Source organism: Pleurodeles waltl, chromosome 7, assembly GCF_031143425.1.
Source record: "Pleurodeles waltl isolate 20211129_DDA chromosome 7, aPleWal1.hap1.20221129, whole genome shotgun sequence".
NCBI lineage: Eukaryota > Metazoa > Chordata > Amphibia > Caudata > Salamandridae > Pleurodeles > Pleurodeles waltl.
This window is the reverse complement of record NC_090446.1, coordinates 602,130,334-602,149,007: the sequence shown is the minus strand read 5'-3', so window position 1 is coordinate 602,149,007 and position 18,674 is coordinate 602,130,334. Positions and strand designations below refer to the sequence as shown.

Genomic DNA, 18,674 nt, shown 5'->3' with positions numbered 1-18,674 from the left:
GGAGGCAAAACATAATAATGAACACTCCTTATAGCACCAAACGTCACCATGTAATGATACAATATGGAAGTCCAAGGTTCACACAGTATCCACCTATGTAAAACAAGGCAGGCAGTGCCCACAGCGGGGTGCAACAATGTGTTCACAAGGATTGACCCGAATCTTTGGAGGCCAATGTCAAAAGGTAGTCCTTCAGTGGCTGCCAGATGTCTTTTGGTCTGAAGGTAGGCAGTTGCAGAGCTGCATACAGTTCATTAGACTCTTAATCCACGATTCTACCCCAGTGTATTGCTATTTCTCGCTTGGCTAGTAGCAGGGCGATTGCGACATGTCTACGGAGTGATTTGGGTATGTCCTGTACATAACCTAGCTGGGCTGTCAATGGGGTTGGGTGCAAGTGCAGTGTGTGTCATCATGTTTCGTCCATCAAACACTGCTTTCCAGCATGAGGAACTAATTTTGCACTTCCATGTCATATGGGTAACGTCTGCTGTCGCTAGGTAGGGTCTAAGCATTGTGGGGGTGACATATGCTCTTTGCAAGAATTTATAATGTATAAGCCTATGGCAATGATTAATAGAAACGAGTTATGTCTTTGGACAGCAGGCAGCCCAGATCTGGTCAACAAAGGGATATCCCAAGTCAGACTCCCATGTAGCTCGGAGACTGGAATCTTGAGTCAGAAATAGGTCCAAGCAAGTGTGATACAGTTTGGTGGGGATTAGCCTATCACCGTTGCTGTCTGTGATTACCAACATCAGGGGGGTGAACTCGTCAGGGGCCAAAGGATGAGATTGGACAAGAGCCATAATTGGACTCTGAAGGCATCAGAGCATAAAATGGTCCATATGTGAGGCATCGGTCATCTTCCCTACGGGGAAAAACATGCCCATCAGGGAAGCGGTCTCAGAGGGGTGTGTAAATCTAGTTTGGTAAGTGTGCACTGGAGCAGCTGTTCCCGTTACAATGGAATCGCTGGGCAGTATGCCTGTCCACCCATCATCTGAGCCAGGTTTTTCCAGGCCCAGCAGGCCAGGGGTTGTATATCCTGCAGGTCTATGGTGAGACCTGCCAGTAATAGCACTCTCAGTGGTGTCAGAGCTGCAAAATCTTGCTCTGGTTTGGAAAAGGGTATGCGAGCATCAGCATGATACCAATGCCAAGCATAGTGGCACTGTGCAACTAGGTAGTATAGATGCAAGTGAGGAACTCCGTGACCCCCTCCCCCCCACACATTCATATGAAGTACAGGGGTGTCCCACCCAATGCAAGGCTGCCTGCCCACATAAGTCGCAACAGCACACTCCACAAGGTCGCAAAAATACAAAATAAAAACACATTGGTGAGCGGAATGGTGATGTTTTGAAAACAAAATACAGAAAGCGAGGAGCACTATAATTTTTATAATAGCAATACGTCCCACCATGGGAAATGGGAGGCAGATCCAGTGTTCTACCTGTATTCAGTCTATCTATTGCTGGGCCATAGTTCAAAAATATGATTTGTTTCTTTTCATAATTAATATTAATGTCTAGATATCGAAGTGGACCATCACACCAAGTGAGGGGAAAGTCACAATGCACCTGGGTGGTGACATCTGTTAGTGAAATTAGCTCTGATTTAGTCCAGTTGATGTGGAGGGCAACAACATCCTGTATCTAAATATTTCATGAAGTATTGGGTCCAGGTTATCCACAGGGATCTGCACGAACAACAGGAGGTCATCAGCCTAAAACTAAATTAAGAGCGGGCCTGGTTTGAATTGCAAGCCCCGGTGTACATGTTTCGCCTATAAATTGTGTACAAGTGGATCCATGGCTCTAATAAACAGCAACGGCAAAGGGGACAACCCTGCCGTATCCCCCTCCTGGCTGTCAATGGGTTTGACAGGGTAACATTTACCCTAATCTGGGCTGTAGGGAATGTGTAGAGGAGAATGATGAGGGAGGAGAAAATGTGCGGGAAGCCCATTTTATGGAGTGTGACATGTAAGAATGGCCATTCCAATGAATCAAAAGCTTTCTCAACATCTAGTAGGGCGACTGCCACATGGACTGTGTGGAAAATTCTATTACATATTGTGAAGACCGCTCATAGTTTAAGGGATGCTGAGCGGTGTGGGATGAAGCATGATTGGGCCGGGAAAATAATCTGTTCCATCAGAAGTGTAAGTCTGGTTGCCAGGAGTTTGGCCAAAATGTTATTGTCAAAATTTAGGAGTGATAGCGGCCAGTAGGATCCACATCACTGAGGGCATTTACCCAGTTTCAGAAGGAGAATTATTGCAGCTTCCTGAAGTGTGGGAGGAAGCACACATATCTCCAAGGCTTTCGAATACATAGCAAGGAGGAGCAGCAATAGTATATGCTTATAAGCCTTCTAATGAAGCGCCCGTATAACCACCAAGGCCAAGTTCCTTGGTGCTGTCCATGGAGTCAATAGTCATACTAACCTCTTCAGTGGAAAAAGGTTCAGTAAGAAGCTGTTGGTGTGCAGTTGGAAGCCAGACCCTAGCTATTTCGTTTAAGTAGTTTGCCCCCTCAGTAGGGTCATCACTTAGACGTGTAGAATATAAGTGGGTGTAATAATTAAGTAACTTGTTCCGTATGCCTACAGTATCCGTGACTCAAGTGCCATCTGAGCATTGCAACTCTGGTATATATGATGTACCTCTGGGAGGTCGTAAGAGCCTTGCCAGTGTCCGTTCCAGCCACTCCTATCGCCATATCAGCGAGCGCTCGCATATGTCCCCAAGTAGTGGTTCTCCTGCTCCTCTAGGTCTTGGGATCTGAGCTAGGAATGTAGCATGCTGGTTAGCCTCAGTGGTGTGATGGGCATTTGCATGTTCCAATTCTGCCAGGGCTGTATCTATGGGAGACAGGCTCCTGCGTATGTCACACAATATCCCAGAGTGCATAGCTAGACATATGCTTCCCACAGAGTAGCCTGAGATTATACAGAGTCTTTTTTTAATTCAAAGTAATAAATGATGGCGGTTAGGAGCGGAAAAGTTTGTCGTGGAGCCCCACACTGGGACATCATTGGAATTCAAGGCCCCCCCCCCCCCAACAGGAATGCTAGGGTCAATACCACAGTGGAGTGGTCAGAGAGTGTCCGTGGGAGTTGTGTGATAGAACGAAGCCATAGAGGGAGCGTGACTAATATTAGCTAAAAGTCTATTTGTGTCCAAGTGTTTTGGGGCGCTGAGTGAAATGTGCTAAAGGGCTTGAAAGGTATATTTTTATGAATCAATCTGCTGGAAAATAATCGGTATGTGCCCCAAGAGTTTGTAAATGTGTGTGAGGGCCTGGGTGAAATATGAGTCTCCTGTAAGAAGGCGACTTCAAGGCCATGACGATGCAAATACTGTCTGAATTATTTTCCTTTGCGAGGATTGTTGAGTCCTCAGATATTCCAGGACATGAACGTGGTGTCTGCGAATGGGTTCATGCCATTACGTGTGGTCATCAGCAAAGAACATGAATGAACTAAGGTGCATCTGGTATGGTACAGGAGCACTGTAATATACTAATGTAAATAAATGGGAACAAGCTAACAAACAGCCCAATGAAATGTAGCTCCCACCACCTGACAAAAACATGCCAAGTGAATCCGAATATGAACAAAAATCAACAAAACAATTCCCCACCTCAGCTGTGGTATAAACCTTAAGGAAGTATCAACACCACGTCGGGTGGTCCTGCTTTCGGACTAAGTCAATGTGTCTTCTAGGTCATAGATGGGTTAATGCGGTCATCAAAATAAGAGCATTGTCAATTGAACTACTACAGAAGTGTACGGCGAGTGGGTACAGAAGAACCAAGAGTCTGATCGACCCTGCAATATGTATGCTCAGCGATGACATGGTTTAGCCTGGCGGAGTTCCGTGCCCGTCAAAGTGCCGAAGCAAGACCTCTGAAGTTGGGGAGCCTGGCAATTATTGGTTGTGGCAGAGCCTCAGGCAAAGGACAAGGGACTTGTATACACGTTCCACGACAACTGCAGGAGTAAAGTTCTGGCGTCCCAATAGGTTGGAGAGTAGTTGTTCAACGAACACCTCAAGACGGCCTGTATTCAAGGACTCTGTGGTTCCTAGGAAGCAGACGTTATTGCCCTCTGGCCACACACGCTAAGTCTTCATTCCTAATTGCCACTGCCTTAAGCAGGGCCTCAAATCTCTCCAGTCTCTTAACCACCATGGCATCTTCTAGGCCAGATATAGGCTCTTCAGCTCCCGCTATGTGCACGTCCTGCCTATCTTGGCGCTCTCCCATTTGGTCCAGCCGGCGCACAGTAGTATCACATTCGGGAGTCAATTGCCCGAAAGCCCATCCTGAGCACAGCCATAATGTGCTTGCAACCCTCACTGTAATGATATTTGTGTTTTGACCACTGACTCCACGTTGCACTTAGCCTAGCAGCACACTGTTACATTACTGACCACCAGCTTCATTTTGCCTACAGACTTTATTTTAGCATTAGCCACCGCCACGTTAAAAGCTGCAAGTAGTTTTCCACGTTGTCATGTTTTTATTCTGCTTGTTTTCGTGTTCTTTCCCACCGAGGGCTCAGGCTGATAATGTTCTAGGATGGCAGGGAACGGTTTTGTTTTGAAGGGGCGATGTAGTGTATGTCTTTATTGTAGTATGGAATGTGATTGCATCAGGGAGTTCTTTCTTCCTGATGGAGTCCTGTTCCAATTCTGTGACCGGCGCTTGGAGGACAAGCTAATTTTTTACAATTGCGCCGGTGCTACATTTTGGTACCAGGAGTGGGGTACTACGGTGATTGCTTGGATTATAGAGTCACACTTTCAAGAGCCACAGACGTTTGGCTGCTGCATCGGATCTTTCCATTTTCAGCCGATTACCTCAGGTGCGTGGTGCAGGCTTGTTTCTCAAGACATTATTTGTTGTTATACCACGTTCTTTTCGTGAGTGCCTATGCGGCTGTTGCCTCTTACCGTTGGATTTTCCGCGTGCGTCTTCCAGCTCGTGCTGACATTCTGTTAAGCACTTGGCTTCACACGTGCAGCACGTTTCTCCTGATGCTCGTCTTTACAAGCCCTATCTGCTCCAGAAAAAGGCGTCCTCACGTCGTTTGACGTCTAGCCGCCATCTTGGAAGATTGGGACACTTCCACGTATTCCAATAGACTTTGATGGACGACTTCTTCATAGCTTATAGTAATTAATGTTGTCCCATACTGCCATTGTTCGCTTTATTTTAAGGAGTTACTTCTAAGCCTACATATTAATTTTACATCGTTCATTTAAAAGAAAAAAAGGATACTTTTGAAGCCTGCATTTTCTATTTATTTTCATTAATTTTATTATTTTAGTTACTATTAGCCACTACTTTCTACTATTGTGGTCAATTTCATTGCAACACCGCAAAGTGTTATTAATCCTCCTCCTTTTCTGTCAAGACCTGGCAAACCTGAGTTAAAATGTGAAACGTTGGAGGAGTGTAACCGAAAACTATTTGGCAGTCATAGATGAGCTTTCGTATGAACCACCCAGGAAGTTTACATTACTATTTAACCTCCTAGGAGTAGTGGGACAAAATGTTTTTGACAATCTTCCCCAAGTACCTGCTCCCAGCTGGGACAGTGTCTGGAATGTCTATACTGAGGCGATTGAGAGGGTTAAAGAAACAATTTGCTGAAGAGTCTAATTTGTTTTTGGAGAGACACAGTTTCTTCAAACACAAACAATCTAGTGATGAGTTGTTGGGGGAATATATTGCAGCTTTGCACATTTTAGCAGCACCATGAGAATTTGAGAATTCCTTTGACACATATATCAGAGATCAGTTTGTCTTCAACTGCTTTTCTAAAAAAAAAAAAAAAAAAAAAAAAAAATCAAGAAAAGTTACTTACCTGCAGGAATCCTTCCCTTTCTGAAGTCATGGACATTGCCAAGAGCAATGAGTGATCCATTGTTTCCACACAAGCTTTTAATAACCAAGATGGTCTCTCACCTGTTTCTTGTATTATAGATGGCGACTATACTATTGCAAATGTAAGAAATGTGAAGGGAAAAAAATAAATAAAATTGTTACGGGTGTGGCTCACGCAACCACCTCGGTAACCATTCTTCATGTCCAGCGATAGGCAAGAAATGTATGAGGTGCAAAAAAGTGGGATATTTTTAAGCAGTTTGTAACTCTCTACATTCAAACGCAAGTGTTAGGATACACAATATTGAAGTTGGCTCGTCTCAAGACTCTATAGATGGCTACAATTCACAAGTTCAAAATTGTTCGGACAGATTTGCTAATGTAATTCTTACTACTGATAGTGATCAGTCTCATGTTAACATTAAGGGACCTATGTGTCTAGCTCTGATTGATGGTAGATCACTTTCAATCATGGCTGACTCAGGTGTACCCATCACAATTTTAGCTGACAGTACTTTCACTCTCTTTGTGCGACTACTTTTAAATTGGAAAATCCTGATATCAATCCCAAGGAATTTGGCGACTAAAAGATTGAATTGCTTGGATATTTTTTTGCATGTTAACAAATTCTTGGCAGGAGCACTTGGACCAAAATCTACATAGGTGTTAATGGGAGAAACATAGTCGGTTGGATGGACTTGGCCAGGTTAGGTATTCATCTCAGACCTGGACAAGTTGATCCGATTGTGTTGGGTGAACTACCGGTGCTATCTGTGGAAACACATTCTGATGTTTTGTTTGCTATGATTTCCAAATGTTTTCAGGTCTGAGATCTGTTTTGGGTTTCCAGCACAAAATCAAGTTGAAACCCAATGCCAAACAAATTTCACACAAAGTCAGGCCAGAACCCATCAGGGTTAGGGAAGATTTGAAGACACTGCTTGGAAATTTGGAGCGAGAAGGTATTATAACTCCCAATGAGTCATCAGAATGGGTCTCTCCCATTGTTCTAGCTAGGAAAAAAAAAAAAAACAGGAGAGCTTCGTTTGAGTGTAGACCTCAGGTCTCTTAACAATAACATTCTTGTTGATTGTCATCCTCTGCCCCGGATACATGAAATGTTAGCCAATATAGGAGAATCAAAATATTTTTCTGTTATTGATCTACATGCTGCTTACCATCAGATCAATTTGAATGCTGAGTCGCAAGATCTTACTACCTTTATCACACCTTTTGGAGCATACAAGTATCTGAGGTTGCCTTTTGGTCTTGCCTCAGAAGCTAGTGTTTTTCAGAGACTTATGGATTACCTGTTTAGAGATTTACAAAATGTACAAGCGTTCTAGGATGACAATCTTGTTTTCACAAAAAATAGGAATGAACATCTCGTTGTTTTGGAGAGAGTGCTCAGTATCCTCAATGATAGGGGAGTCACCATCAGGCCAGAGAAATGCAAAATTTTTGTGCAACAACTTGATTATCTTGACCATTCCATGTCCCCTGAAGGTATCAAACCAAAATTTTGCAATGTAGAAGCCATATTCAAAGCTCCAGCACCCACCGACAAAGATTCCCTAAAGTCATTTTTGGGTTTGTGTGTATACAATGCTCGGTTTGTTCCCAACTATGCTTCCATTGTTCAACCCATGAGAAATGTACTCAAAAAGGGTGCAAAATTTACATGGTCCACGGATGTTGATGAGGCTTTAATTACCACCAAGAATTTAGTGCTCAAGGCTCTTGCCTTAAGCCCCTTTGTTCAGGGCCAGAAGTGTTTCATCAATGTGGATGCCAGCTTGAAAGGTCTGGGAGCTGTTTTTGGTCAGTTTGTTAATAGCAGGCAAACCACTACTGCTTTTCCATTCAGGAGTCTTACTGATTCTGACAGGAATTACAGCACAATAGAAAGGGAGGCGCTAGCCTGTGTCTGGGCAGTTCAGAAATTCAAGACCTATTTATGGGGTAATTCGTTTGAACTATGTACAGATCATAAACCCATAGTCTATTTACTTCAGGGGGATGGTTTAGGCAAAGCGTCTGCTCGACTTGTACGTTTACTTTCTAAGCTACAGGAGTATCATTTTTCCATCCATTACATACAAGGTGCGAGGAACTTCAGCGCAGATTGCCTTTCGCGGTTACCACTACCAGATGTTACTGATATTGATGAAGATAATAAATATGTTGTTGCTACCAGTGTCAGAGCTCCATGGTGCTATTTCTGAAAAAGAATGGCTAGAAGCCACATCTCATGATGACGTGTTATTGAAAGTTATGGCGGTCATGCAAAAAGGTTGGCCACCTATTCGTAGTATTGAAACCTTTTGCTCAGATTTCAGCAGAGCTATTGTGTGAAAATGGCATCTGCATTAGAGGGGGGATGTTTTATTCCACCTACTGGTTTAGAAAAACACTGATTTCTTTGGCGCACGAGGGTCACTTAAGGATTACTGCTACATGCAGGAAAATCAGAGAACACTATTGGTGGCCTGGCTTTAACAGCCAAGTTTCCTCTTTCATTAATTTGTGCCCACAGTGCATTGTTTCTGATAAAACACTGGAAAACAGCTGAGAAACCCCTTTTTCCTGTACCATTCCCGATCAACCGTGGAAGAAAGTGACTTTGGACTTCATGGGTCCATTCAGCCTACTCACTTCTAATAATAAGTTCTTAATTGTTCTTGTTGATTACTTTTCAAAATGAATGTACTATTCTTTTGTAGAGTCACCAAATACTTAATCTGTTATTCAATTTCTTGAAAATGTTTTTTCTATTGAAGGGGTCCCTAAAGAAATAGTTACGGATAATGGTACTCACTTTGTTTCCGGTGAAATTAGATCTTTTCTCCCTAAATATGATATTAGACATCTGCAAGTAGCCTTGTACAGTCCTTCAGCAAATGGTTTAGTTGAAAGAGTAAACCGCTTTCTCAAAGAAGGCAGTCAATCTGCTCTTTCTTCTGGCACAGATGTGTTGAGTTTTTTTGAGAAAAGGTTAATGCCTATCGCTCTACTCCTCATTCTACTATGGGTGTGTCTCCTTTTGAGTTATTGAGGGGAAGGAAATGTGTGTCAAGGGTTTTTCCCAATTGGCTAGAATGTGCACATAAATGTCCTGAACATTTTCAGCCGTCTGTTTAGGAAAGGGTGCAGATAAAACAGGCTCAACATAAACAATATTTTGATTTCCATAAACATGTACATGAGAAACGATGTAGGGCAATAGGTACTCATCAAAAAACCTTACAAGGTTAGCAAAGGGATGTCTCAGTTCTCCTCTCCTTTTAGGATTGAGCGGTCTCCAATAGTGCAGTTCTGTTGACAGGTAAGGGTTGGTGGAATAAGAGTAGGTTGGTACACATTTCCGATGCACAGAAGGAGATTTACAATAAAACATGTGTTATATCTAAGGATGATTCTATAATTTTCTAAACAGAAAAGCAAGGGAGTACTGAACAGTGTACAGTTCCCATGTCAAATAAGTTTCCTGATGTACCGGGTTCTGGATCATCTGTAGTACCGGAGAACATTTCTAATATCAAAGATGTAAATGTTGACAACTCTTCTTTTCCTCTTTCACAGGATTCTGTTGCTACGAAAAGGGTCTCCAAACTGCCTGTAAAATTGTTAGACTATGACCTTAGTTAGTTTTGTTAAAGAAAGGGAGATTATGTAGTGTATGTCTTTTTTGTAGTATGGAATGTGGGTGTTCTTTCTTCCTGATGCAGTCCTGTTCCAATTCTGTTGGAATGTTTGCTTTTGTTTTCCTGGTGAGGGGCAGTTAGCCTGAACCTCTCATCAGGTGACTACTGTAGCTGTGGCTCTTGTTATTTTGCTATACTTAAAGAAAATTATAAACCTCATCTTCTGTAACCAGCGTTTGGAGGACAAGCTCATTTTTTACATTTGCACCAGTACTACATTTACTTTGGGATTTTGGCCAAGTCCTGACGTGTTCTTTTCAGAGCTGGCCTAAAGTAATCAGCATTTCTTTAATAAAAAACTTCTGCTGTGAGAGGGAGTTTCTAGAATTGTCCTCTCTTGTTTGCTCAAAGTATAAAGGGCCGATACCAGATGGAAAGGGGTGAGTGATTCAGATCTCAGACATGCTCAGGACGCGGAGGTGTGCCATCCTTCCCGTGAGGATAACTGATCTCTGTCCATGATTGATTCTGTGTTCTGGCGATCTGATGCTGATAGGAGGGAGATGAAGCAGATGTGCCCTTGCCTCATGGTGATGCATATTTTTAAAATAAATATATAGGGTTAGGGGTTCTATAGTCAATTTTAACATTCTTTTTCCAGTCCCTCACTTCCCTTATCCACAGGGCCAGTACATCCCTGTACTCAATCAAACAGCATAATTCTAAAGATCTCTGGCAAAGAGCCCCCTTGCGAGGCCCATTGGACATTGCAGCGCCGGTCCAAAGAGGAGGGTTGAACGAGGAGCAGGCCCAAGGATGAAGCATGACACTGGTATCTATTACAAAACAATCCCTCCATTAATAAATATATCACCAATCACCCACAAATAGGCTTCCGTCGAGCCCCCAATATTAGGGACAAACTTTGCCCTTCTTTCTTCAAAACAAAACCATCTGGACCCTTCTTTCCAAAACCAAAGGGTTTTTATACCTGCACTAAATGCTCCATTTGCAAACTAGGTCTTACCAAATCCACTACAATAACCATTAAAGGCGAGGACTTTGTGATCAAAGACTTTATCAACTGTGAAAGTACCAACATTGATTACATAATATGGTGTCCCTGTCAACAAGCCTACATTGGAAGTACCATTCGCCCTCTTAAAATTCGAATTCAAGAACACTTTCAAAAATTGGAAGTCAAGGCACCCCTTGTGGAACACTATAATGAAGGTCATCCCTATGAGCGTAACTTCACCTTCTGTGGTCTTCGACGCATCACATTGTCCCCAAGGGGGGGCAATCTACCCTTGCGTCTATGTCAAGAGGAAATCCAGATGATTATTCACTATGATACTGTTAATAATGGCCTAAATAAGGACCATGAGTGGCATTATTGGTTGATGTAACGAGCCCGATGAGCTCCTTACTTTTGTTCCTTTTTAGTCTTGGCTTATATTCCACTTGTTTTTTCTTTTCCTTTAACTTGCTTTTATATAGGGAGGAATTACCCCTTGGGATTAGCTCAGTGGCACCAATTTAGTTACCCCGAAATATGAGATATAGTGATACCGGTCTCTTATTTTTCATGCCACTCATGTTACCAGCATATGGAATAACATATGAGGTACCAGTATAGCTACCTCCTCCATATGATATAGTAACATCATGACATAGTAACATCTGCCTCTCAGTTGTCATGTCACCCAGACTATAATGCTCTTTATCATTTGCTGCTCGACTTTCAATTTTTTATTTTCTTTCTCCCTTTTCTTTTTTATTACACATAGGAGTTAGCATTATCTTTTCCAATGTATAGCCCAGCTACTCATTATTATACTCCTTTCTCAGTTTCTTTTCTCCGTTTTTTCGTTTCTGCATATTATTTCTTGTACCTAATTATTTGTTCGTCGTTTAGTATTCAATTAGTTTCCCCTTTCCAAAAATGGCGCCGTCATCCAACGGCGACGCCACTACTTAAATTTACTTTAGTTTCCTCTAGTCCTTCCTCTGTGTCGGTGCCATCAGATCAGAGGAAGGACTACCGCTAATAAATACGGGGTTAGGGAGGGCGTGGCCACGGGCGTCAAGATGGCGGTCGCACTCTAAGAGTGCTCCGGACCCCTCCGTCATCCGCCCAAATCCACTACCGCATATGATCCTGCTTCTGTCCCAACCGGGACTTGAGGGGTGCCTTGGTGCCCTCTGACGCCGGGAGCTCGAAATCTGGAGCTCGGGGTGCCTGTGACCGTCTAGGGGCGGTGCCGACCCGAAGACCAGGCCGCACCCGAGGCGGGGACCGCCCTGCAGCCGGGGCCGTCGAGCAAGCACACAGCGAACCAATCCCCCGGGACCGCACCCGGGGGTGTTGCGCCTTCTGCTGCGCCCGGGAGGAGGCCTGGCGGATGGCCGCATGAGAGGACGGCGGGGCCGAGAGTGCGCAGCTCCAGAGCCGACGAGCTCCAAAACTGATTGAGGCCCCTTGTCCCGCCGGACTGGACACCGGGAGCCCGACTATCGGTTCGCCGGCAAGAGGCAGCGCGACCTCAGAAGGTAGGAGGTACAGAGGGTCGCGCGCTGGAAATCTGCACCCTCTGAAGCCCCAGGAGACAGCACTATGCGCCGCCACGTAGCGGGCTATTGGGCCTGAGATCCGGGCCCCGGTGCCCTGTTGAGCCTTGACCGCGGACCAGGGGCGGATCCCCCTCCCCCCACCCGCCCCCTCGGAAGACCGTCTGGCGACTGCGCCCCCAGGCTGGGAAGCGCCGAAATCACACCGGCTCTGGCGCGGGGAGCGAGAACAGAAGAGCGAGGCAGGGGTGACGAGGAGGAGCGACGAGGGCCCTGGCCCAGGTGGACCCCCGTACTGAAATCCCAAAATCGGTGCCCGGAGGGGGAAATCGGCCCACTGAGGGGTGGCACCTAACTGGCACAGCAGCTCTGCCTAACGGGCACGCCGGGGGGACGTCAGGGCAACAGTCGGTTTGCCCGATGGAAGACCACCGCCCCGGAGGAACCCGACAGCCAAACACTTCAAATGCCCCGGACCCGTCGAGGAGTGAGTCCCTTTCTCGGCTGACCTAATCCTGGGGCATATCGTGAAGAGGAGGGGTGCCCCCCCCCCCCCCCCCTACGGATCTGGTGACAGACCTGGTGCCCTCGCCTCCGGGCGTTGCACAACCTCCGATCATCCCTTGACTGGAGCTCCCCACCCGGGGTGAATACCCTGAATCAGGCCCACCTGGGCAAGAGACACAGGACCCCCCGTCATGGATATGCACTGTTCCCAATAGACCAACCCTGCAATTACTTGACCCATCGGACAACATGGGTAAAGACAGAGCCTCCAGACAGGCGCAGCCATCCCAGCAGAAGATTGACCAATTTACCACGCCAACGGCCCCCCGAACCAGAGGAGACGCTCCGCCTAATGAACAGGCTGCAGACGGGGTCAATACTATCCTTCTGGCAATCCAAACCTCGCAACGGGCAGTGGAAACAAAGATTGGAGAGGTGAGAGAAGAGATGGGCCTCGTAAGACAGGATCTCAGAAATGCAGTGGGCCGCATTACGGAGGTGGAGAACCGTGTCTCACAGACAAAGGACGACTTGACCGACCTCAGAGCCAAGGTGGCTCAGCTACAAACTCGGACCGGCGAACTCCACCGCAGAGTGGAAGACGCGGAGAACCGCTCCAGATGCAACAACCTACGATTCGTTAGCGTCCCGGAGGGAGCGGAAGATGGCAAAGCTACCGAATTCCTAGAAAACTGGATTAAATCCTGGATGCCGGAGAACTCTCTTTCGCCATGGTTCGCGATTGAACGAGCGCATAGAGCCCTAGCCCCGCGCCCCCCCCCCCGGGCGGCCCCCGAAGACCCACGATAGCGTGCTTCTTCAATTTCAAAGACCGTGACGCGATCCTCAGAGAAGCCAGGCGCTCCCCTGACCTCCTTTGGGACAATCAGAAGATTTTGGTTTTCCCAGACTACACTCGAGAAGTCCAAACCAAGCGCCGATCGTACGAACAGGTGAAACAGAAGCTCAGAGTGATGCAACTTTCATACATGCTCCTCTTCCCAGCGCGCCTGAAGGTAATCCTTGCTGGCAAGGCGCACTTCTTTGAATCACCCGAGGAGGCGTGGGATTGGCTGACGGAGGAAGGTATCGGAAACCGTAAGGGACCAGCCGATCCGTCTGGGGGACCCCGGGAATCACGCCCAGGCAGAGATGCAACCATGAGGAGAGGTCGAAAACGCACCAGATCCAGAAGGGGAAGGCCGAGGAACTCCAATGCCCAAGCAGACGAGGACGCCCATTCGATCCTGGTCTCCCCGTCGGGGGAGGTGCCAGTGACTCACTCCAGAGACCGGACCTCGAAAGAAGAGCGAGGAATGGACCGTTTCAGCCAATCCCCCGAACTTAGTTGACACTGGTCCTACATGTACTGAGCTCCTGTATACTGGGCCGCACCGGCGGAACCAAATGGCATTTCAAGTGACTGGTGGAAAGGCGCACCCACGACGGCACCACGCCGAGCAACCCAAAGACCTTATTATGGGCAGTGGGTTTTTCGTTAATTAACTGCAACTGATCCGACACACAGGAGGGGTCAACCACTCCACTCAATGGCAGTCTACACGGCTGTACTGCCCCCGTTGGGCATTAGGGCGACAGATGCTTCAGAGGTAGAAGTATGGGGTGGGGGGAAGTTGGGGAGTTCAAAGCTCACGTTAGGGCTTAGTGAAGTGTTTGTGAAGAGTTATCATAACAATACCTACACCCGCCGTACAGATCCCTTCTAATCAATAGGCCTGTCTTTGAGCCCCTGGTCAGGTCCCCGAGTTCCCGTAACACAATCATGGCACATACAGCCCCCGCACTGACACAGATTCTCTCATGGAATGTCAACGGCCTCCTAGATAAAATTAAAAGAACCGCAGTGTTTAACACCCTGCGTAGGTACGCCCCCTCGGTGGTCCTCCTGCAGGATACCTACCTACTTGGAACCAATTGCCCTATCCTAGCACGGGGAGGCTTTGACAAAGCTTTCCATGCGGGCTTCTCGAGGGGCTCCAGGGGGGTGGCCATCTTGTTTCATCGCTCACTGCCCATAGTGGTTACAGCCACACAGTCAGACCCACAAGGTAGATTTGTTATGGTGACCGGCATACTGCACGGGTCGCCGATTAATTTTGTATGTGCGTACGCTCCCCCAGCTGGCTTTGATACCTTCTTACTAACTCTCCGCCGGATGATTATAGGCCTCCCGCAGGGACTCACAATTATTGGAGGTGACTTTAACTCGGTCCTAGACCCTAAAATAGATGTATCTGGACCTATTTCATCCACCCGAGTTGGGAGAGCAACCAAATTAAACGATTGGACAGCAAGCCTAGGCCTGTGCGAGGTATGGAGGACATGGCACCCCAGAACGCAGAAATACCCACACACCTCAGCGGCCCATAACTCCCAAGCAAGAATTGGCCTTGTGCTCATGCCCGCCTTAGACATCCCTAGAGTCACTGGTGCGGAGATACTACCTAGAGGAGTCTCGGACCATTCCCCGGTGCGTATCCGGGTAGGAGACATAGCCCCAAATCAACGTCCCGTGTGGCGCATGAACGCATGGTACCTACAAAATAACGATTTCACTCTTGATATAAGGGACCACCTTACCCAGTACTTTGATCAAAATCTGGGATCCGTACAGTCCCCGGGCATACTCTGGGCGGCATGTAAAGCCACACTCAGAGGCTATGCCAGGTACCGTGTGCGCACCCGTGAACGGGCACGAGACTTACAGGTGACAACCCTTGAAGCCAAAGCTCTGGTCCTGGAGCAGTCTGAGACTCCTGCGGCATCAGCATCTGCTTTGAGGCGCCTAACAGTGATTAGAGAGGAAATAAGACAGTTGGTGTTTGAGGCTGCAAAGCACACATGGAGAGCGTCGGCGGCCCGTGTGTATGGATGGGGTGCTAAAAATGGCAAACTCCTGCATTGGTTGGCCTCGCGCCCCCTAGCCGACAGAGTTATCCCAGAGGTCGCGGACGAAGCGGGCTCAGTCGCACAAACCCCAAGTGAAATTGCTGCGAGTTTTGCATCATACTACGCCCAGCTATATGCTATGCGCCCCCACCCACGAATTGAAAGGGAATCCCCCCTTCTAGGCGACATAATCCTTCCTAAAATCCCTCAGGCGACCAGAGAGACCCTGGAGGAAACCATAACCCTGGCCGAAATAACAACGGCCATATCCGGGCTAGCATCAGGCAAAACACCTGGACCGGACAGCTTCCCATCTGAGCTCTACGGCAGATGTGGGGACATTCTAAGCCCCCACCTGCTCAATATGTTTAACGAAGCAATGAAGATAGGCCGCTTACCCACCGGAATAGATCAAGCCACAATAGTGGTGATTCCGAAGACCAGTCCGCCATCGCGTGACCGCTCGGCCTACAGACCCATCTCCCTGTTGAACGCTGAGATTAAAGTGCTCTCAACACTACTTGCTGCCAGGCTGCAGGCAGTGCTTCCCTCGCTTGGGGGACCCAGATCAATGCGGCTTCATGCCCTCACGTAGCACCAGACACTGCATTAGGAGACTGCATAATGCTCTGGCTCGCCGCAGCACCTTGACCGGGTCCCCTCTTGCCCTCCTTCTAATAGACTTTGAAAAAGCCTTTGATACTGTGGATTGGTCATACCTAGAGCAAGTTCTAAGGAAGAGCGGATTCGGACCCAAATTCAGAAGCCTAATAAAACTGCTCTACTCCAATCCGACAGCTCGTATTCAGGTAAACGGGGTGACATCCGATCCATTTCCCATCCGTCGCGTGACCCGACAGGGATGCCCAATTTCGACGTTACTCTTTGCCTTGGCAATTGAGCCACTGGCAAAGCTGCTGAGAGAAGACCCACTAATAACAGGCTGGGCATGGCCCGTGGGACCGGAGGATCGGGTAGCACTGTATGCTGACGACCTCCTCCTTTACCTCTCTAACCCGGCAATGAGTGGCCCGCGAGTCCTAGAACTCCTGGAGCTCTTCTCACAAGCCTCAGGGCTTACCCTGAACTCTAGCAAATCCCTACTGATCCCACCACATCCCTCGAGAGACTGTGTAAGCTGGCAGAAAAACATCCCAATCCGCCGCAATAGTTTTGAATATCTGGGGGTTCACATAACTCTACTCCCCGAGCTTGCGTGGGAACTAAATATTACACCGCTCCTTAAAAACTACAGAAAAGACCTTCAACGCTGGAGGAATCTGCCACTCAACACACCGGGGAGAATAGCCCTATACAAAATGATGGTGCTCCCCGGATTTCTATACCAACTACAAAACTTTCCTCACCTCATCCCCCGGAAATGGTTTAACGAGGTAGAGACTATGGCACGCCAATTTATGTGGCACGGTTCCCGCCCCAAGCTAGCCCTTGTCACATGTCAAAGAGACATTTACGAAGGGGGTCTGGGAATGTCCAACATTTATTTTTACTACCTAGCCATGCGCCAACTGGTGATCAACGACTGGCTATCGGGAGCATGGACCGACCCCGCGTACAGACTGGAACTTCAGGAGATGGGCTACAACGGGGTTTTCAATGCCCTGTATGGAGGCGTGATCCCGCAGTCCATCCCGGAGGTGACCAGACTGGTTTTTACGGGATGGAGAGCAGCGCAGAGCGCCACGGGGTGGTGGTCTTGTCTAACTCATCAGACACCTCTCTGGCAGGGGAAATGGCTAAAGGAAGTCTCCACGCTAAAGGGCTTTCGGAAATGGGACATTATCGGGATAACTACGCTTGGTGACATCTGGGACGACACACACATTCGGCCCTTTGAGGAGCTTCAGAAAACATACTCTCTAAACAACACCCAGTTTCACAAATATCTACAGCTTAGGCATGCTCTACTGGTACACGTACGGCCTGGGGACAACATCCCAGAATATAGTCCGCTAGAAGCGAAAATTATGATGGGGCACCTAAACAAAGGGGGAGTTTCCCGAATATACCGCTCCATCCTTACCAACACATCCCCTCCCCTCGAGGAACTTCGCCAGAAATGGGAGGGCTGGGTGGGCCCCATGGAGGACTTAGACTGGAGAGAGGCTCTAATGGCTCCCCGAACATTGGCCATATCCACACGGTTTCAGTTGCTACAGACCCTCTACCTACATGCAGCCTACCTTACCCCTAAGAGACTCCACCGAGCGGGTCTTCGGCCCACAGACGATTGCCCCCGGTGCTCTCAAACGAGGGCAGACTTCTTCCACATGGTCTGGGCCTGTCCGGTTATAGAGTCATATTGGAGGTCAGTCATGGGGGAGGTCTCCGAAGTATTGCAGTCAACAGTGGAGATATCCCCGACATCACTTTTACTGGGGGCAATGGGCGAGACAGGGCTAAATAGATCGAGTCGTACATTCCTGGGAGTGGCCTGCCTAGTGGCAAAAAGAGACATTATGTCGGAATGGAAGGCCGTAAAAGCGCCGTCCCTTAACAAATGGAGACGGGGAGAGGAATGGTGTGCAGGATGTGAAAAAATGGTATACGAGGCGAGAGGTTGCCCTGAGAAATATAATAGAATATGGGGGAGTTGGGTGGGTCTGCTGGCCGATTGATCTACCTAGGATAATAGAAATTTTCATGCGGTCCCCCCAAAACAAAAGTCACCCAGGGAATATGGGGCAACAACAACGGTAACCCCCGCTCTGTGTGTGAGAGGGGCTGTAGGAAGTTGGCTCTGTATGTGCTATTTCAAAGTAAGGAATAGCATGCACAGAGTCCAAGGGTTCCCCTTAAAGGTAAGATAGTGGCAAAAAGAGATAATACTAATGCTCTATTTTGTGGTAGTGTGGTCGAGCAGTAGGCTTATCAAAGGAGTAGTGTTAAGCATTTGTTGTACATACACACAGGCAATAAATGAGGAACACACACTCAGAGACAAATCCAGTCAATAGGTTTTGTTATAGAAAAATATCTTTTCTTAGTTTATTTTAAGAACCACAGGTTCAAATTCTACATGTAATATCTCATTTGAAAGGTATTGCAGGTAAGTACTTTAGGAACTTTGAATCATTACATTAGCATGTATACTTTTTACATAAAACACAATAAGCGGTTT

At 47.2% G+C, this 18,674-nt stretch overlaps 2 protein-coding genes across 5 annotated transcripts in view; one reads left to right on the top strand and one right to left on the bottom strand.

The window, feature by feature from the left end:
• The window catches only part of PRELID1 (PRELI domain containing 1), a 232,218-nt gene that overhangs the window by 150,124 nt on the left and 63,420 nt on the right, over positions 1-18,674 (top strand). The window lies entirely within an intron of this gene.
• The window catches only part of RAB24 (RAB24, member RAS oncogene family), an 80,006-nt gene that overhangs the window by 49,953 nt on the left and 11,379 nt on the right, over positions 1-18,674 (bottom strand). The gene's annotated exons all lie outside the window — the stretch shown is intronic.